Raw genomic sequence first — 22704 nt, forward strand, 5'->3', positions numbered from 1 at the left:
CTCATCGTCTCTGGAAAAAACGGGCGCTGTTTGTTAGAGTTAAATTGAATGGCACTCTTCCTATTTGCAATGAACATAGGCCAGGGCTCCAAACCTGACTTGGTAAGGCTTGTGGTTTAACCTCTTGGCCATCGAGATCTCTCTCTCATCAGGAATTCAGATATACGGGATAATAATTAAAAGACCTGTCAAGGATATTGTAGTTTTTTATCAGCACTACTTGCATGGATGAAAAATGAATGACATGCGTGAATGAATGAAATAATGAGTGAACGAACGAACGAATGAATGAATGATTGATTGAATAAATGAATCAGTGAATGAATGAATGGATGCACGAATGAGTGAATAACTATATAGATGGATGAATAAATAAATGAAAGAATGGATGGATGGATGAATGAATGAATAAATAAATGTTTATCTACATGTAAGAGAACAACAAATCTTGTGTCTAATCCACTTTGGATAAGTATGCACATTTCAAAATAGTTAAGAAAGAAGCTAGGAAATAGACATATGGAAAGAAACGAATCGAGTCTGGTTTCTCAAATTAGTAATATTTAATACATCTCCTTATACCTTCATGATTTATACTATAATCTATTGACGTGCTGTTCTCATAAAAAGTATTGAGGATAGGGGAGCCTACGTGTAGGGAGAGCTGAGGGGGGGGGGGTTCATAGTTACTGAAGTGTGACGGGGACATATTATGAACTGCATCATAGACAAATATGCCTACTTGAAATTCATAGTTTGAAAAATATCAAGACTGCCTACATTTTGAAAAGTGAAATTGTTTGTGTATCAATGTTCTCTCACAAACGCACTCAATTCTGCCGAAGCGATTCTTGAAGTAAATCAGCAAACAAATCTGTACAATTCTACATTGGGAAGTTTGATCGATGAGCACACAACTGCCAAACTGAGTGAGAACTACCGTGCAGAAACCCCGTGCTGAATGGTTCTCACCTTATCTATTGACAGAGCGTAGCACTTGAGCGAAAATGGCTCTTTTCTTATCTTGAAAATTGACTCAGATTTTGACCACTACTCGGGCTGAGTTCAACAGAAAGTTGTCTAAGAAGAAAGCATCTTTTCATCAAAATAAAATTATCTTAAAACGTTCATTTTTCCTCAAGGTTATTGTTGAAGCGGTTAAACAATGACATTGACGAAATTTTGTTGCTGTGTGTCCTGCATTATTTCTTTTGCTGTTTTTAATCAAACTTTTATATCTGAATCATGTTTTTATATTTTGTCATTTGTTATGTGCAGACCATTGAGACATTTGTGTGTGATGGTCTTTAAAAACAAGAAATTATTGATATTATTATCATACAATTTGCCTCCTGTCATGACACAAACAATTTTCTTTTGTGTCCGCAAAACATGTTAAATACGTATTACATATGCTTCCCCAGATTTCAACAGTATATGAAATATGTGGTAATACAAAAGTGTTGTACGATAAATATCTGAATATGATGCATATTAGCGTGACTGGAAAGAGTTGAATAAACACAGTGGTATCATCTAAAATTTTGTGAATAAATATAGAGGGTAGAACATATAGAAAGGATTAACCCAATTGTTTTTTTAATATGTGGTCCCAATATTCACAAAATTACGGGGTCAGATTTACATTTCCACCCGACTGTTTAATTAACCTATTGGAAGTGAACATTTCTTGACAGACAGCATTGTTTTCATTAACGGTCTTTTTGATGTTAATTGTAAGTTTTACACTTTAGATATCTTTTGTACAATTTATGGAAATATCTCTTCACAATTCGAATAGAATCAGCTGTTATCCTCTATTCCTATAGCATGGAAAGGAATTCTTGTAAAATAAGTTGTTATTTACTTGAGGTTTAATTAATTATGTTCATTTTGTAAAGACACCGAAGAAGCTATTATAATTTATTATGGGATTGTCGATTTGTTGCTTTATTTTGGAATGCAGTTAAGGATTGGTTTGGTTTAAATATATATCAAATATCATAGTAAGTTCATCTAGAAAGACCAAGGTATAAATCCAACAAATTTTGTTCGAAAGCATTCAACTTTTACTGTGCCTGGTGCATTTGTTTGTTAATTGACAGCTGTTACAAATAGACAAATCCACCCGATTTATATATATTTTATTAACGTATTACTGGATATGGAAATTGTATTGCCTAATTACAGAAAATCATTAATTGTGGAAATGAAACATTACAACTGAAAGTTACATCAAGAAGCATTTTAGAAAATTTGGTAATTGTTATGGCTGATGTATGTTCAAAAGTCTGATGAATTTGGAGAGTGCATTCTTAAGATAAAGCCTAATTACTGAACATAATTAATTACGCAAATGACTGTTTACTCGGATGTAGCGTTTAGTTTGAATGAGACATAATTTACATTATTAATGATTTTCATTAAGTGGCCATGAAGTGGCTATATTTAGTTTGTATTCTTAATTAATAAAACAAAATTTATCATCTTTTAAAAAAAACTAAATCTGAAAGAATATCGATAAGGTCCATGTTTGTAAATGGATAAATTAAAAAAAAAAAACCTAAAAAAAAACCAACATGAGGAAGTGTTGTTATTAATAACACACATTTTACTTTATTTTTTTTGGCGATTTACTGAGTTACAAACAAGAGTTTGGTATATATTGTTTCATTTTTTTTTTCAAGTAGAAAAATATAGAAAAGAAGTTCTATGAATTAAAAGTCCAGAATAAATACTCAAATTCTCATCTAAATTGCCCCCTTAAGGGATATATCATGTATCATTGCGATGGCTGAGAATTTTACATTCTGAAAATTATTGTTTGTGTATAGGAATGGAAAATCAAAAGACTTTGCCATTACGTAAAACATACAGTGGTTAAATATATTATTTGCATAAATTTTTCTTCTTGGTAGGATGTCGCATAATTCTACATCCAAATCGTTCCTCAGTTCCATAAAAAAGAGAAACTGCAGTGTCTTTTAGCTGAATACTGTAAAGCTTCGTCGTTGTGTACTCTTCCGTGTTACAGCGCCAACAACGATGAACTGCTTAGTCAAGTACCTTACTGAACCATGTAAATGGCGCCCTCTCTGGTTTATAGATAAAGCTGTGTCTTAATACATATTCGTTTTACGCCTGCTCATTTTGCACACCTTACAATTTGTTATTTGTGTGTGTCTGGGATTATACCCTATGATTAATTAATTATGTAATGTCACAGGGAGACCTATAGGATACAATACTGAGCATATGTTACGCACGAATGGGGCTTACCACGATGAGTCTGATGGAGATATTCGAAAAATGTTAAACTATTTACTGCAGGCAGGCAGGGAATTTCAAACAATTTCTTCTATTATGTTTTTCATAATTGTGCATACCAATATGTGTGCAAAGTTATTATAACTCTAAAAAATTTACATGTTTGGCTGATCATGTGATCACGGGTATTGATCAGAATAACTGGATGTAACAGTCTGCATGACATAACGTAGTGCAATTTGAAAACATTGCTCCGAAATGGCTTTTCCAAGTCGGCGTCATGAAATTACTATCCTGGTATTCGCAGTACTTCTTTCGATTGTGGTTTTAGAGTGGAAAATCAACATTAGGACTACAATTGGACAATTCTCCACACCGTCCTTCAAAAGAATAACGTCTATGGGCAAAATCATCGACCACAAGGAAGGAGCAATAACGACTCATTACAAAGTCGAGAATATTACGAAAGTGCAAGAAAATACCTTTCCACAAGATGATGCAACAGACAAAGGAAAAAGCCAGCAATCAACGAAAACGTGAAGAAGACGGTATGTTGAATTTAGAGTTGTTGTTCTTTGCCTGTCATGACGAGTTATATATATATATATATATATATATATATATATATATATATATATATATATATATATATATATATATATATATATAACTCGGTGAGTATCAATCTGCTAAGACAGTGCTCTATACCGCAGTGGCAGAGCATAATAGTCAGAGCATCTGTAACCTGTACGTCAAACAGGAAATCATTGGGCGATGATAACAGAACTTTGAGATTTAGATCATTTGGCGGTGAAGTTTGATTAACAAGTAGTGTAGACAATATATATATATAGATAGATAGATATAGATAGATAGATAGATACATATATTTATATATAATATATATATGTGTATATATGAGTTAGTCCATAACTGTTACATTGAATTCGAACCCGCCTCATTAAACTTCAAGCCCTGGACTGGAATTGACCTATAGAAGTCAACTGTAAATGTTTAATTGGACACTGTGATGTCAAGTGAGGAAGTCGACCAAGACTAAATTGAACATTTGCTTGAAAGTTATGAATTTTGTAATTAAGTTTAATGCAATTTTCTGTGACATAATGTGACGTGGTAACGACGCTATACAAACATATATAGCACATGCAATAGAATACCATATGGAATGAGCGACAGAAAATACATTTGCGTGTATTGAAAACTTGTATTAGGCCGAATAAACAAAGTTGTTTGGTTCTGGTTACCAGACCCCACGTAGTTTTTTACTGCCGATCCTCAACCCTTTTTGACATACTCGAGAAAAAAATAATAAAATCGAAAGCATTGTGAAGTCTCACGAGAAATAGTGGATGCTGAAACTGAAAAAGACAATATAAAACTGTTCTTCCCATCTGTAATGTCTGTACATCTGATAGGAAGAAATAAATAACACAGAGACCATTTGGAAAACAATAGAAAACCTGAACTGGACACTCACACATGAAAAAATATAATGAAACACTTACCGACGTATTGTAAAATTGAGCGTAACCGGGACCATACATTCTCTTTATTAGGCCTTAGAATAGGGCTAGATGTGACATTTACAGATCACTTTTTTTTTTATCATTCTCCCTCAGAACATACGAAAACTTGACAAGAAGATTGCTACAGTGTCTGGTCGTCGCTATCTCATACCATTACATGCACACTTGTTTTCTCCTCATGGGCCAAATGTACAGTTAAAACATTTCCATGAGGCAGCAGCTTGTGCAATATGCTCGGATCGAACCCTCGTTGTTTTGGATTTTATCGCCAATAAAGTGTACCAGGAAAGTAAGCTATATGATAAAATACATTTCAATGACACCTATGATGTCCAAAAACTAAAGGAAATTATGGATATCGCAACTATCGACGAATATAACCATGATTGTAAGCATAAAGTCGAAGCTGTTTTAATAAAACGATCGATGTCAAAAGTCAGCAAAGAAATATTCTTTGAAAACAAGGAGAGTAATAATTATCCATGGCTTGACCTTAATATTTCAAAGCTAAATGAATTTCAGAAGTTGGACAATGTTACTTCTGAACGATGTGTTGGTCTTTATGCACCAATGTTTTTGAATGTTGAAGTAAATTCTAACAAGACGTGTTACTTGATGGCGAAAAGGGAATTCACACGACATCTAGTTACGGTTCCTTGGATAAGGAATGTCGCTGATGAAATTGCGAAGAAAATCTGTGGTGGCAACCCATATATTGCGATGCATTGGAGGAATAGACTTAAGGAATTGTAGGTTTAAGGACTGTTTCTCTGTGTTTGGAGTATACAAAAAAGTTTTTAACGAATTGTTGTGACATATTTTAATGTTCACGCTTAAATATAATGTTTATAAACTGAACAGAAAGGAGAACATCACTGTAGAAAATACGACCATTTTCATCATTCGTATCCACCAAGGTTTACAAAGTCAGTTCTGCTTGTGCTTTTATTTCTTTTTACATTGGATGAAAAAGAAATTGGAATCCATTGCTGACACTATTTGCTTTGTTATACTTATGTGCGAGCTATTGCTTTACACCAATATCATGAACTTTGGCACCGAACGTCAGACAAAATGTGAGGTTTTAAAACTGAACCGCAATTTGGAATATTTTACATTTGAATTTCATTTTTACTACTCGTACCCTACATGAAATAGTAGCCTGGTAGTTGAGCCTTCGAATTTCTAAGATTATAATAAGCTATTGAATGCAATGGACGTTGGTTTAATTATAGTCTCAGTAGGGAAGCATCTCTGAAAACCTTTTTATTTCGTTTCTTGGACTTGCAGTGTTATTTTGAGACTTCCAATGTTTACACTACTATGTTGATGTAGATTAGAATCGCACAAAAGAGGAACCACTATCAATCTACCACATTGTAGAACAATACATTTAATTTGCTCTTATTTTAGTAAACGGAATACCACAGTCGCAAATGGATACATCACCATTGAGACCCATTGGTCGGAAATATTAATAAAAATGTCCATAATTTGGACAATATGATTTGCCATTTCGCCGTTAACCAACAACAACCGAATTGGTATTGTTTAACTTCCTACATTCCTGACACTTTTTACTCTTATCACTATTTAGGGGAAATAACCGTGTAAGTGACTTGTACAAAACTGGACGTGTGGCGGCAAAAGATGTGCACAATTTTATGAAAGACAAACAAGTTAACTGTCTGTATCTGGCCACTGTTGATTACGTAAGATATCTCATTTACTTGATTAGATATTGATGAAATAAAGTAAATTTCATCAAAAGAACGCGTGGCTAAAACACAAAGAAAGTATTTATTGTATATATATATATATATATATATATATATATATATATATATATATATATATATATATATATATATATATATATATATATATTTAAATGTGAGGGAAATGGGTTATCGGTTACGTCATTCAGAATATCAAGACAACTATTCATCAATTATCTCGAGACCGGAGCGGAACGTGATTTCAATATTGCATGCAACGTCATCAATATTTATGGTGTCACATTTTGTGTTGATGTATGTTAATCATCTGGGTATCATATTATTATGGAATATTAACAAGTCATCCTACTTTAGCCATTGTTTACACATCCTATCCTGAAGGATCATGAGTTTAACTGCATCATGATTTATTTTTTATATTTCATAGGTGTTCATCGATTATCTGAAAGATGCTGGTGTATCGAATATTGTCAGTACCGAGGTTATCGAGCCACCAAAGTACCCGGATGTCGAGAAATACAAGCAAAACAATTACTTCTGGTCGTTGATTGAACAAGAAATTTGTATCCGTAAGTTTATCTATTTCAATAAATCGCAATGATATTGCTGTCATCTTCCTTATTATTTTAAACCTGAACTAGCTGCAACTGGGATTTTTTTCATCCAATAACCAATATTGTTGACTCTTGTAAACGTTATGCCAAGTTGAAAATACGCCAAACTCAACTTTTGCAGAGTTCCATAGCTATGTTTTATTTAGTTTTGATGTAGAAGCTCATTAACAAGGGGCAAAGCTCCCATCTCTTACAGTTGAGATTTTTAGTCAATTCTGGAAGGTCAATACGGCCCTTATCCCTTTTACACAATTGTAGCGTCTTTGTCTTTTAATGCAAAATTGTTTTATTTACATGGTTGTTCTTGTCACGTGTCTGTTGATTTTATATATATGGCCTAGTGCCAAAAGCAAATTTCCATGCTTCCGTGGACAATAAAGCATATCTTATCTTATCTATAAATGGATATACAATATCATGTCTGGTAGCGCAGAATTTTTCTTTTCGACAAGGAGTGAAGGAACAACAATCTAAAGGTTTTCCCTTAAGGCATTCAGTTCACACCCGGTCTGAAAAGGCTCTGGCTGCAGCTTTAAGGTCTCTATTTCATTTAGAAAACTGATTTGCCATTTCGAACTTTCTCGTTCCCTAAAGATGTGATAATCATTTTACAATATACCAATGTTTTATTTGCTAATACGATCAATATATCTGTAAAATGAGAAACATAACCTGTATTCCCATAGATATACTGAAATATACAGCAAAAAGGCTAAAAACGGCATTTCAAAAACGTTTCAATCTCTGAATAAATAATCGCAATCACAAAGACTTTAATGTTAGTTATCGGCTATACGAATGTTATAAAAAACTGCAATAAACACGTTATTCTTGTTGTCATGTTGTAGCAATGATGAGTGAAAAGACGTCGTTGTAATAACATTTATAACGTACACAAATTTTACTTTGTTATCTACTGCCTCCATGAACATGTTCAATTCAAGTCACTTCTAATGGGAACATGTGCATGTTTATTGATTTCCCAATACAGGTTCTGAAATTTTCATAGGCGGAAAGACTGGGGCTTCTTACTGGGGTGTCTTTGTAAGGAACAGACGGGAACTAGTCGGCGCTGAAAATGTGTATCTAGCCAACATTCTTTCCTGGAGGGCTGAAGGTATCAACATAAAATAGTGTATGTGGCTTTGTACCGCAACTGTCTTCATCAACACGCCAATCCATCCTTGTTGTTACACGTGCAATGTGCACCATCATTTTATTTAATGTTGCTATGTGCAGCTTCTCAGTTTCTGGATGATTTTGTCATACTTGCCTAACTACCACTGTTGTCATTTTTGTCACATACATCGTCATTTGGCTGTTGCTATGGGCATGGTTTGTTGTAAATGAAATGTGGGTCTCCTTAAAAAATGTTTATCAACATGTCTACCCATCCCTAATTTCATATTTGCAATTAAACTCAACATAATTATTAGACATTACTATGGCCGTGGTTATGTTGTTTGCCGTTTTTGAATACATTTTCTGAACATTTACTCATTTGCCTACCCATTCCTCTTGTTATCACTGCAATATGCAGCACACTTTCCCGTTGCTATGGGCTTGGTCTTGTTTCTAGGCATATTTAATACTTTTGTTTAAATATTGATTCACTTGCCTACCTACTCGTGATATTATCTTTGCAATATACACATGCACACACACACACACACACACAAACAAACACATTTCACCATGGAACTAGCACAACTGAACATCAGATCAGTTATGCTAATAAACATGAAAGGCATAAGATGTCAAATGGATATTTTCAGATTAATTATGATATTTCTTTTTGATGTTAACATATAATGTGCCAGCGAACTGTTGCAGATTGCATTGATATTGTTGCAATATGTTGTATTTGTATATCATGTCATATTATGTTACGTCATCTTTGTGAAGTTAGGTAATAAACATATTATTGATATCTGACCTTAGATAATGATAAGTACTTGGTATAGCTCTATCTATCTGTCTGTCTGTCTGTCTGTCTGTCTGTCTGTCTGTCTGTCTGTCTGTCAATATATCAGTCATGAGTACGCCATTTAGAGTTAAATTTCTTGTTATCAAACTGTGAACCACAATTCTGAAAACACTTAGCTGATATAGTTCGATAGATAAATAGAACAGATGGAACATGTGTAGGCTGACCCAAAGGTATTATTATTGTTTTAGTGTGTCATTATGATTAAACGGAAAATATCAGGTTGATATATGCCAGTAGATTGTTTAAGTTTTGAGGTGATTCTCCTTCATGCAGACTGAGACAAAGAGGTCCATTTTGTATTGTTCTTTAAGTTCTTAAAATCTTGTCTCCCAAACATTTCAGTTGAAGGCTGACCCTCATGGGTGTAAATGAGGAAATACGGAACATGCGCTATTTGGTAGAGTTACATGGAATGGCACTCTTCGTATTTACAATGAGCACAGGGCAGGGCTCAAACCATCCAGATTTCTCTCCCATCAGGCATTCAGATATACGGGGAAAGTAATTTAAAATCCTATGGTATTTGTCAAGGATGTTGTAAGTTTTCTTATCAGCAATACTTGCATGGATGAATGAATGAGTGAGTGAATGAATGAATGAATGGATGGATGAATGAATGAATTTATTTCGACAAGTATGCACATTTCAAAATAGTTACAAGAGAAGCTAGAAAATCAACATATGGAAAGAAACGGATTGACACTAACCTCTCAAATTACTAACATTGATACATCTCCTTATACCACCATGATTTATACTGTAATGAATTGACAGCTGCCGTTCTCATAAAAAATACCGAGGATACAGGAAACTACACGTAGGGAGAGCAGGGTTGGGGGCGGAGTCATAGTTACTGAAGTGTGATGGGGACATATTATGGATTGCATCATAGACAAATATGCCTACTTGAAATTCATACTGTTTGAAAAATATCAATACTGCCTAAATTTTGAAGAGTGAAAGTGTTTGTGATTCATATAATTTGCCTCCTGTCGTGACACGAACAATTTTCTTTTGTATGAGCAAAATATGTTCAATACGTTTTACATATGCTTCCCCAGATTTCAACAGTATATGAAATATATGGTAATACAAAAGTGTTGTACGATAAATGTCTGAATATGATGCATATTAGCGTGACTGGAAAGAGTTGAATAAACACAGTGGTATCATCTAAAATCTTGTGAATAAATATAGAGGGTAAAACATATGGAATGGATTAACCCAACTGTTTTTTCTAATATGTGGTCCCAATATTCACAAAATTACGGGGTCAGATTTATATTTCCACCCGACTGTTTAATTAACCTATTGAAAGTGAACATTTCTGGACAGACAGCATTGTTTTCATTAACGGTCTTTTTGATGTTAATTGTAAGTTTTACAATTTAGATATCTTTTGAACAATTTATGGAAATATCTCTTCACACTTCGAATAGAATCAGCTGTTTTCCTCTATTCCTATAGCAAGGAAACGAATTCTTGCAAAAGCTAACTCTACAAAACTATTTGTCAGTAAACCTAATTTTCGTAATAATTGTTTTTTATTAAATATCAAAATGAAATGGGATATTTACATTGGTGATGAAGTAGCCTTAGTTACATAGGAATTTAAAAAGTTGTTACAAAATATTAGAAGTTAATTGATGTTTATAGAGTTAAGTAGTTATAATCCCTTGGTACATTGGAAGTGTATTTAACCACGAATAATCCTTGGAGTGACGTCATAGGGGATGTCTTGACAAAAGATCCCAAATGATAGTGATATTAGATATTAACACTAGGGCAGATTTCCATAATTCAATATGCGGATCCAATCGTAATAGTTAGAGAAATCATGTGATGACCCCTATCCAATGAGTAGCATGCCAACTGTGTAAAGAGGTGTTAGGATTTCTTACTACGTTTAAATACTTGTGTTTTCATGTGAAATGTTAGATTTGGATTTAGAGTTCACGTGGAATAATAAATCAAGTCTCCTTCCAGTGAAAAGCTATTGTGCTAGAGTCTTTGCTGTATGCTGAGATTTGTCATCCCTTCTGTGTAACTGACTGTTTGGTAACGCTTGATAGTTTAAGATCCGGAGTAGAACAACAACTACCTACTCCTCAACTATATTACAACAATCAAAAGTCATTTACTTTTTAAACATTGAAATTACAGATTACATACCTTCTCACATTATTCGTTAATGGCATGATATTGTTTTATTTTGTTTTGACTTAGGAGAATTTATTTACTCTTTGTTTTGTTATAGGTTGACTGTTGATTTTAAGTTTAGAAATTTCCATTATGTTCATTTTGTAAAGAAACCGAGGAAGACTATAATCACCATTTATTATGGGATTGTAGATTTATTTCAGAATTCAGTTAAGGATTGGTTTGGTTTAAATATACATATTAATTTACCTATTAATGTGATCAATTGTATTGTTGGTGATTTTAATAAAGAAACTCACATTTTTTGTTTAATTTGATTTTCCTTATAGGTCATTTTTAGATGTAAATACTCAAACACCATGCTACATATTAGTCTTATATTAGTTTGATTTATAAAGTAAAAACACGAATAACATCCTCTAGCAATGTATTTAGTAAACACATTAATAAATAGGGCCCGCTTATGACTTATTTTGACGTTTTGGTGTTTTTTAGTTGTATGTATAGTCTTGTGGTTTGTTTGTACTTTGGAGAAAAAACATTAAAAAATAAACAAAAAAGAAACAAACAATAACAAACTTTCAGGAACTCACAGACTTGCTTAGCCCATTTTGTTGACTGTTGCTACCACGTCACTAAATGTGTCATGATACTTCACCACCAAGTTTGTAGTCTCTGGTATATTTAAAGGGTGAATGTTACCACTTTATGTAAAACTATGCATGTCATTCAAAAGACTAGGGTGTTTGTTTGATCATAAAGACCAGATGTAAACTGAGCGCCTCCCCTAAGGGAACCATCAATTATTAAAATTAAACTAAAAAAAACCTATGGTATAAACAAATTTGTGTTGCTGAGGAGAACTATGAACTTGGTATACACCATGATAATTTTTATTTCTGAACGATGTGTACGTGTGAACCATGGTTAACCTCAAATGAATCTTCGAAGGGCATGAAGTGAACTGTAAGTTCACGTAATGTGTTCGATCCGGTAATGAAGCTGAAAAAAAGGTTCCAGTTTGAGTGAGATGAAATGGTGACATGGGTCCAGCGATGTGGTGTATTTATTTATCGCTTCGGCCATGAAGGAAGATGCTTCACCGGAATGGCCGTGCTATTGATGGAGAACTTTTGTAATCACGTCTATTAATAAGTAACCAATCACGTGTATAAGTAATGGTAATATTTCGTAGTTTCAAAACTATCCAAGATGGCACATGAAAGTGGTGAAACGTTTTGCATACGATGTGTTACATTCAAATTTGACAAGTAAGGCGTAATTTAGCTGAAAACCCACTCAACTTTGCAATTCAGATGTGAATCGCTTCTATTTGCGTTTACATTGTAGGAATTGTAGGATTTGGTTCACGCCGAATTCAATGTCACAAACGCAGAAGAAGAAGCCCGAAAATCACAGCAAACGCTACCTACAATATAATACAGTCGACATGTTCGAATCATGGATGCCATCTTGCCATATTACACTTCATGCATACGCATTTGTCTTCATTGCATTTTCTCACGGAATTGAACTTTGTAAAGGTATAACTCAATTGAAATATAGACACTAGAGCCAAAGGGAAGATCTGAAAAATATATAGTATTTGTATACTCGCCAAACATTTCGGATTTGGTCTGCTCGACCCGCTAATTTGGGCAGACTAGACGCAATATCATAAAACCATTGACAGCAACTGGCCACTGAGGGCAGCCTTCTGAGTTTACTCAAATTAATATAGCATAATTATATTAATTCATATTGTCTTAACAGTTTCAAGTACATGAACAAATGTATTTTCTTATGTTTGATGAATATACTAATTTTTATTGAAATTGAAGTATGGAGTCTTAAGATATTGCTTAATTATTTCATTTCATTAATATGCAAATTTCTCTAATTAAACATTAATCGATCTGGCTCAAAACCTAATCACGTCTAGATATTACCCTAAAGATTATATATTCCAAATTTCATTACAATTGAGCTAGCCGAATTTTCGAAAAAATAAAAATTGGATATGCCTAATGACTGATAATAATTAATTATGCAAATGACCTTTGCGTAGTAATTATTATCATAAAGTGGCCCTTTAGTGGCTATATGGATGACAAAGGGATATTTATTTTGGAATTTTGATTTATATAACAAAAATTCTTTTTTTCTAAAAACTAAATCTGAAGGAACATCGATAAAGTCCATGTTTGTAATTCTTAAATTGGAAAAAATCTATATAAAAAAACAAATATAAGATTTGGTATTGTACGTATAATAAGAAACATTTTACTCACTCTGTTTTTTGAATGATTTACTGCGTTACAAACAAGAGTTTCGTATATATTGTTTCACATTTTTTCAAGGAGAAAAATATAGAAAAGTAGTTCTATAAATTAAAAGTCCAGAATAAATACTTTGCCATTATGTAAAGCATTCATTGGTAAAATCTGCTATTACTTGTATTCATTTTTCTTGTTGGTAGGATGTCACATAATTCTACATCCTTCCTCTGTTCCGTGAAAGAGATGTAAAGAAAGATTGCAGTATATTTTACCTGAATACTGTACAGCTTCGTCGTTGTGTACTCTCCTGTATTACAGCGTCAACAACGATGAACCTTTATTCAAGTACCTCACTGAACGTAGGGATTGTAAACTAATTAATTAAAAAGGTCCCGGGAGACCTCTAGTGTACAATTCTGAGCATGTGTTACGCTTGCATGGGGCGTACTGCGATGAATTTGGTGGATCCTGGAAAAGGAAGAGATATCCGAAAAATGTTAAACAATTTACTGCAGGCAGAAAGGGATTTCAGGCAGTTTTTCTATTATGTTTGTATTAAATACTTGTACATACCCATATGTATGGTTATAAGCTATTATAATAAGCCCCGCCCCCCGAAAAAACAACAACTTTGTTTTTACATGTTTGGCTGATCATGTGATCAGAATAACCTGCTGTTTCAGTCTGCATGACTTAATATACACTCTGAAAACATTGCTCCGAAATGGCTTTTCCACGTCGGCGTCATGAAATTACTGTCCTGGTATTGGCAGTACTTTTTTCGATCGTGGTTTTAGAGTGGAAAATCATCATTAGCACTCCAAGGAAAGGTGGACAATTCTCCATACCGTCCTTCAAAAGAGTAAAGGCTATGGGTAAAATCATCGACCACTATGATGGAACAATAACGGATCCTGACAAATGCGCGAATAATACGAAAGTGCAAGATAATAGTCTTCCACAGAATGATGCAATAGAGAAAGGAAAAAAGCCAACAATCAAGGAAAAAGTGAAGGAGACGGTATGTAGAATTTGGAGTTGTTTTCTTTGTCTCTAGTTGCGTTGTTTGCCATGGTCTGTCTATTTTTATCGAACCAGTCTGCCTGTGAAGATCATGACGTTATATATATATATATATATATATATATATATATATATATATATATATATGGTTTCTACTCTCTGGGTGTGTGTTTATATAGAGTGCAGACAATAGAAATATCATCACTATTATCTGTGTTGGTGGGTTGGTGTTGTGTGTGTTGAGGTGTTGGTTGTTATTGTGTGAGTTATTGGGTGCGGGCAAGTAGGTGTTGGCGGGTTGTTACATGTTGGGCTTTGATGTTCCGTTAGTTAACGGGTTTAGTTTAGGTGATAGATGCTCTATTGAAGTTGGACAAATAAAACTTTTTCTCGTGTCGGCATTTGGATATCAACTCAGTTCTTTTGTTTAGTGTGGAGTTTTTGTCTGTTTTAATGATGGTTAGTTTTTCGAATAAATACAGGTTGCATCGTTTTGTTTTATTGGTGTATGTTTGGGCTGTCTTGCTGATGGACCAGGATATGGAAAAGGGCTCGTTGTTTCTTTTCAGTTTCCAAATGTGTTTTGATAGTTCTGTGCTGTTTTCGTGTTTTTCATGTTTGAATGACTGTTTGTGGTTGGCATATCTTTGTTTGAAGTTGTTCTCTGTTAGACTGATATATACTTTTGTTTTTTTTTTCCATGGACGGTGGCTTGGTATACGATATTTTCCGTTTGGCATTCGTCGTTCAAAGGGCAGGTGTCTTTCTGTCTGCAATTACATGGTTTTTGAGTGGGTTTGGTTTCGTTGTTGGAGATGGTGGCATTGTGCGCTTTGATTATGGTAGCCATGTTTGGCATGCAGCTATAACTGACTTTGACATTGTTTCTGTTGAATATTTTGTGTAATTTGGAGTCTGCTGGGAAATGTTTTGCGATTAGGTTGAGGAATCGTTTGCCTACATTGGTGGCTACGTTGTTGCTGTATGGTGGGTTGAACCAGATGGTGTTTCTATTTCTGTTTTTCTTGTTTTTCTGTGGCGGGGTGCTGGTGTACGTGATGTTCTCTTTGTAGCCGCTGGTTTTAGTGCATTTTGGTATAGTGGGGCTGCCTGGTTGAAGATGTGTTCGTCGGATGATATGTTGGAAATTCTACGGCCGATGGCTGACGATATATTCTTGATGATGCTGGGTGGGTGGTTAGACTGCGTGTGTATGTACATGGGGTTGTCGTTGGGTTTTCTGTATGGGTAATATTTACCGTTGTTGAGGTTGAGCGTTATGTCTAGAAAGTTGACGGTTTTCAGATTGGTGAGTATGGTTATTTTTAACCCCATGGCTTTGAAGGTTTTAGTTATGTCTTTTCTGATACTTTCTGATTTGCTTCCGGTAATGTTCTTGAAGGCGGCGAGTCCGTCGTCCCTATAGAGACCTATGTTTTCTTTACCGTATTTTTTGGCTAATTTGTGTAGCATGAATATTCCGACCAGTTCGCATATTTCGGCCCCGTCGTTGCTTCCCATTGTTACGTCAAATGACCCATTACCATTCTTTTTTACCCATGGTTTCGTTTTATCAAAGAGGGGAGAGAGTGCATGATAATTTGTTTGTCTTAATCTGATATGGTGGTGTATTGGCCGGCAAATTTGAGGGACTCTATTAACAATTTTTCGGTTATGGATGGGTAGAAGTCGCATATGTCGAAGCAGGCGAAAGTGTGTTTGTTTTTGTCCTCTAAGTTCTTGAACCATTCGATGACTGACATGGAATTTTTCCATTGGTTGACGGCGACTATTGGTCTTATGTTTTGGAGGATGGTGTCAAGTATTGTTTTGCTAACAATGCCTATTTCGCATTTTGCAGGGTTGATCAGTCTGCAAGGTAAACTGTGTTCGAAATTGTCTTTATGGTCCTTTAACGTTATAAAAGCTTCTTTCTTGGCGAGTATTTCAGTCCTATCATCTAAATTGAGTTTTTGTGCTATACTTTTTGCTTCTGCATTAATACTGTTGTAGGCTCTATCGCTGGCGGGTTTGTAGTGTTTGGTTATATTATCTCTAAGCAGATTGATACTCACCGATATATATATATATATATATATATATATATATATATATATATATATATATATATATATATATATATATATATATATATATATATATATATATATATAACTCGGTGAGTATCAATCTGCTAAGACAGTGCTCTATACCGCAGTGGCAGAGCGTAATAGTTATATATATATATATATATGTCTCGCTGGAGAGAACAGTGCTCGATGCAAATATTGGTAGCAGAGCATTATAGTTAGCCGCCTGATGATCGCAACAAACGTGAAGCTCTGAGTAAAGACTCATTACATCTTTATATACATATATATATATATATATATATATATATATATATATATATATATATATATATATATATATATATATATATATATATATATATATATATATATATATATATATATATATGGCGGGCATTCATTATTCACAGTCACGTAAGTCATGAGTATGCTTCTTTTTAGTTAACCACAATTCTGAAAACACTTAGTTGATATAATTCGATAGACAAATAGAATACTTAAAAATCTTAAAATATTTGAAAGACCGTCACCCCCTTAAATCGAATGCATTTCTGACCTTTGTATTTGGGGAAATTTAGGGGAATACTTGTGAATTGTGCCCCTAGTCATAAAAACTTTGTTCGGGCTTTAAATCACGAACCAATCTATTTGATATTTTATACAGTCGACCCGCTTTATTACATTTTCTTCGCTCTTTAAGTAAAGGCTAGCTTGTTTGAATATATCTTCCCTGTGAGTATTTTTGACGGCACCACCAACATTGTTCTTGTTACTCTTTTCTTGAAGAATCTGAAACGATTTGTTAAATCGGTTATGTGTCACGATATTCTTTAAGGGGTCAATGAATTAGAAAGGTTTGCATCCATCAAAGTTGATTGACACTTCCAATGACCTATCAGTCACCAGTAACAAAAGAAGTCTGTACGTCAACACAGGAAAATGTTGGGGTATGATAATGGAACTTTGTGATTTATAACATTTGGCAGTGACGTTTGATTAACAAGAAGTGTAGGCAAATGAAATATATATATGAATTTGTCCAGGATTACATTGAACTCGGATTCCCCTCGTTAAACTGCAATCCCTGGATTGGAAGTGACCTCTAGAAGTACATCAACTGTAATTGATTAATTCGACACTCTAGTGAGGACGTCGACCAAGACTAAATTGAACACTTGCTTGTAAGTTATGACTTGTGTAATTAAGATATATAATAATCTTTATTTATACTGGATAGTTCTTTAAGCATATAAACACTTGTCTCCCAAGAAGTCCAGTGAGGGCCATCCCTCATGGGTTCAGGGTTAATGCAGGAGGAAACCGGAGTACCCGGGGAAAACCTGCGTTGTTCGGTAGAGTCAAACTGAACGACACTCTTCTTACTTACAGCATGGTAAATTTTAATCGAACCCTGAATATGACAGTTACTGATAACTTTTTCTTTCCTTTTTATCATTCTCCCCCAGAACATACGAACACTTGACAAGAAGACTACTACAGTGTCTGGTCGTCGTTATCTCATACCAATACATGCACACTTGTTTCGTCCCCATGGACCAAATGTACAGTTAAGTCATTTTGAGGCGGCAGCAGCTTTTGCAATGTGCTCCAATCGAACCCTCGTTGCTTTGGATTTTATCGCCAATAAAGTGTACCAGGAAAGTAAACTGTATGACCAAATACATTTTAATGACACCTATGATGTCCAAAAACTAAAGGAAATTATGGATATCGCAACTATCGACGAATACAACCATGACTGTAAGCATAAAGTCGAAGCTGTTTTAATAAATCCATTGAGGGCAAAAATCAAGCAGGAAATATTCTTTGAGAACACAGAGAAGAATAATTATCCATGGCTTGACCTTAATATATCCAAGCTACATGAATTTCAGAAGTTGGACAATTTTACTTCTGAACGATGTGTTGGTGTTTATGCACCCATTTATTTGAATGGTGCAGTAACGTCCAGGGCGTGTTTCGTGGCGGCGAAAAAGGAATTCATACGACATCTAGTTACGGTTCCGTGGATAAGGAATGTCGCTGATAAAATTGCGAAGAAAATCTGTGGTGGCAAACCATATATTGCAATGCATTGGAGAAATAGACAGACGGAATTGTAGGTTTAAATGGCTGTTTCTATGTGTTGAGAGTAGTAAAATATATTTTTATTGAATTACAAAAATGTTGTGGCATACCTTGATTTTGACGTTTAGATGTAATGTTTATTAACTGAACAGAAAGGATAACACAAGTGTGAAATAAGACAATTTTCATCATTCATATCCATCAAGGTTTACAAAGTCAGTTCTCTTTATCCTTTTATATTTTTACGTTGGATAAGAAAGAAATTGGAATCCGTTGCTGACACTATTTGCTTTGTTACATTTGTATGCGTGCTATTGGTTTACATCGATATCATGAACATTGTCGACGAACGTCAGACAAAATGTTTTATGACAGCACGGTTTTATCACTGATTGGAATGTTTTATATTTGCATTTAATTGTTACTACTTTCAGTCTATATGAAATATTACCCTGGTAGTTGAGCCTTCGCTTTTCGAAGATAGACACAAAATAAAACTAAATTTAAATTTCCTTGTTGAAAAATGCTACATTCCCTGACACTTTTTATTCTTTTCACTATTTAGGGGACGTGACCTCGCAAGCGAAGTGTACAAAACTGGACGTGTGGCGGCAAAAGATGTGCACAATTTTATGAAAGACAAACAAATTACCTGTCTGTATCTGGCCACTGTTGATTACGTAAGATATCTCATTTTCTTGATTAGATATTGATAAAATAAATAAAGTTCATCAAAAGAACGCTTGGCTAAAACACAAAGAAAATATTTTTTGTATATTGATTAAAATGTAAGGGAAATGGGTTATCAGTTACGTCATTCAGAATATCAAGACAACGTTTCATCAATTATCTCGAGTCCGGAGCGGAGCGGAACAGGAATTTGATATTTTATGCTACGTTATCAATATTTACGGGGGGGGGTGTCATATTTTGTGTTGATGTATGTTAATCATCTGGTTATTAAGTTACTATGGAATATTAACAAGCCAACCCGTCCTACTTTTGCTATTTGCCATCATGTGCACATCATATCCCAGAGGATCATGTAACAGGTGGTTAGTGACACGCGACGGAGTTTGATTGCATCATGATATATTTACTATATTTCGTAGGTGTTCATCGATTATCTGAAAGATGCGGGTGTATCGAATATTGTCAGTACCGAGGTTATCAAACCACCAAAGTACCCGAATGTCAAGAAATACAAGCAAAACAATTTCTTCTGGTCGTTGATTGAACAGGAAATTTGTATTCGTAAGTTTATCTATTTCAATAAATCATAATGATATTGTTATCATCCTCCTTATTATTTTAAATCTGAACTAGCTGCAACTCGGACTCTTTTTCATCAAATAACCAACGACATTCACTGATAATTGGTCAATTACTTATAAAAAAGCATTGTATCTATTAATTAGTGATAATATCTGTAGGCAGTGAAGTGGTAAGCTTTTCCATCTGTCACCATGTTCAAACTGTACTAGTTGCAACGTAGCCGGAATCAAAATTGAATTTTTTCTTGTACTTTGTTGATATATGTTTGCACTCCTGTGTGTTTCTGTTTGCCGAGGAACAATGCATTGAAAGATTATTGGTCAAACCAGGTCAACTTCAACTTTTGGGAAAAATTACCCCTCTTTCGGCCCACAATTCTGGAACGGACCCTTCCACAAAGACTTTGCCAATTTTATTTTACTATGGTCATTTAAAGCACATAAGAATTCTTCGTTTTGTGAAATTTGTAAATTTTCCTGTCTGTATTAAGGAAAATATGAGCGTAAGACCGGGCCGAATTTTCTGGGATCCAGTATGCTTTATCAAACCAGTAAATCGTACAAATAATTTATAAAATGATTTTACTGGCATGAAAGACGAGATGTCAGGTGAGGTTTATGTTTTTACAGTATGTAAAATGGTGGGCTTTAGTAAACGTTATGGCAAGTTGAAAATACACCATAGTCAACTTTTGGAGAAGCGGATATGTACAATGTGTCAGGCAGAGTACTGAAGCTATGTTTTATTTATTGATGTAGAAACTAATGGATATATAATATCATGTATGGTAGCACAGAATGTTTTGTTTTTGACAAGGCGTGAAGGAACAACAGCCTAACGGGGTTTGCACACATGGAAGGCATTCAGTTTAAATTTCGTCTAAAAAATGCTCTAGCTGCAGCTTTCAGGTTTCTATTTCATTTAGAAAACTGATTTGCCATTTCGAACATTTTCGTTCCCTAAAGATGTGATAATCATTTTACAATATACCAATGTGTTGTTTGCTAAAATAATACGCCCCTTTAGAAACGTAGCTAGTATTACCATGACAATTTTCAAATATAGAGCAAAAAAGAGTAAAAATGGCATTTCAAGACCGTTCAAATCTCAGAATAAATATTAAGCCTTAAAAGCAATCACAAAAACTTTAACTTTAGTTATCGGCTATACCAATGTTTCAAAAACCACAATAGACACATTATTCTTGTTGCCATATAAATTTTCTAGTAATGACGAGTAAAAGGATATGGTCGTTGTAATAACATTTACAAAATTACAACAAATTTTACTTTGTTATCTACTGCCGCCATGAACAACTAGCACGTTCACTTCTAATGAGGACATATGCATGTTTATTGCTTTCTCAATACAGGTTCTAAAATTTTCATCGGTGCAACGCGTACGGCTTCTTACTGGGGTATCTATGTAATGAACAGAAGGAATTTAGTCGGAGCTGAAAATGTGTATCTAGCCAACATTCTTTCCTGGAGGGCTGATGGTATCCACATAAAATAGCATCAGTGGCATTGTAGCTCAAATGTCTTCATCCACATGTCAATACATCCTTGTTGTTCGTGCAATGTGCACCATCATTTTAGCGTTGCTATGTGCAGTTTCTCAGTTTCTGAGTGATTTTGACATTTTAAAAAATTATTTATATACTTGCCTAAATATCCTTGTTGTCAGCTTTGCCATATTACACCATCATTTTGCTGTTGCTATGGGCATGGTCTTGTTGCAAGTCAAACGTGGGACTATTTTAAAAATGTTTATTGACATGCCTACCCAACCCTAATTTCATCTTTGCAATAACTCAACATCATTTGACAGTTGCAAAGGGCGTGGTGTTGTTGCTATGGATATATGAATATATTTATTGAATGTTTACTCACTTGCCTATCCATTCGTGTTATTATTGCTGCAATATGCAAAAGTACTTTGTAATATACATATATGATTGTTAATACAGGCGTGGGATTGTTGCTAGGTATATTTGCACACATTGAAAAATATATATTCACTTGCCGATCCATTCCTCTCTTTATCTTTTAAATATACACTATTATTTATTTAGCTGTTGCTATGGGCGTGGTCTTCTTGCTCGACATATTTGCATCAAATACAACCTCAAACACTGTGACATTGACGTACATGCATGCTTACATGCATACATACAGACAGACAGACACACATACATACATACATACATACATACATACATACATTCGTACATACATACATACATACATACATACATACATACATACATACATACAAACATTTCACAAAAACGGAATTAGCACTACTGGACATCAGTTCAGTTATGCTAATAAACATTTGAAAACAATTGTCAAAGTATGGATATTTTAAGATTACTTATGATATTTCATTTTGGTGCAACATATAGTGTGTCTGCAAACTTTGTATTCATATGGATGCAGTATGTTGTATTTGTATGTCATGTTATCTTATGTCAAGTTTGTGAAGTTAGGCAATAAACATATTATTGATATCTGACATTAAATAATGATGATTACTTAATATAGTTCTGTCTGTCTGTCTGTCTGTCTGTCTGTCTGTCAATATATATATATATATATATATATATATATATATATATATACATAGA

The sequence above is a fragment of the Glandiceps talaboti genome, chromosome 17, assembly GCF_964340395.1.
Source record: "Glandiceps talaboti chromosome 17, keGlaTala1.1, whole genome shotgun sequence".
Lineage (NCBI taxonomy): Eukaryota > Metazoa > Hemichordata > Enteropneusta > Spengelidae > Glandiceps > Glandiceps talaboti.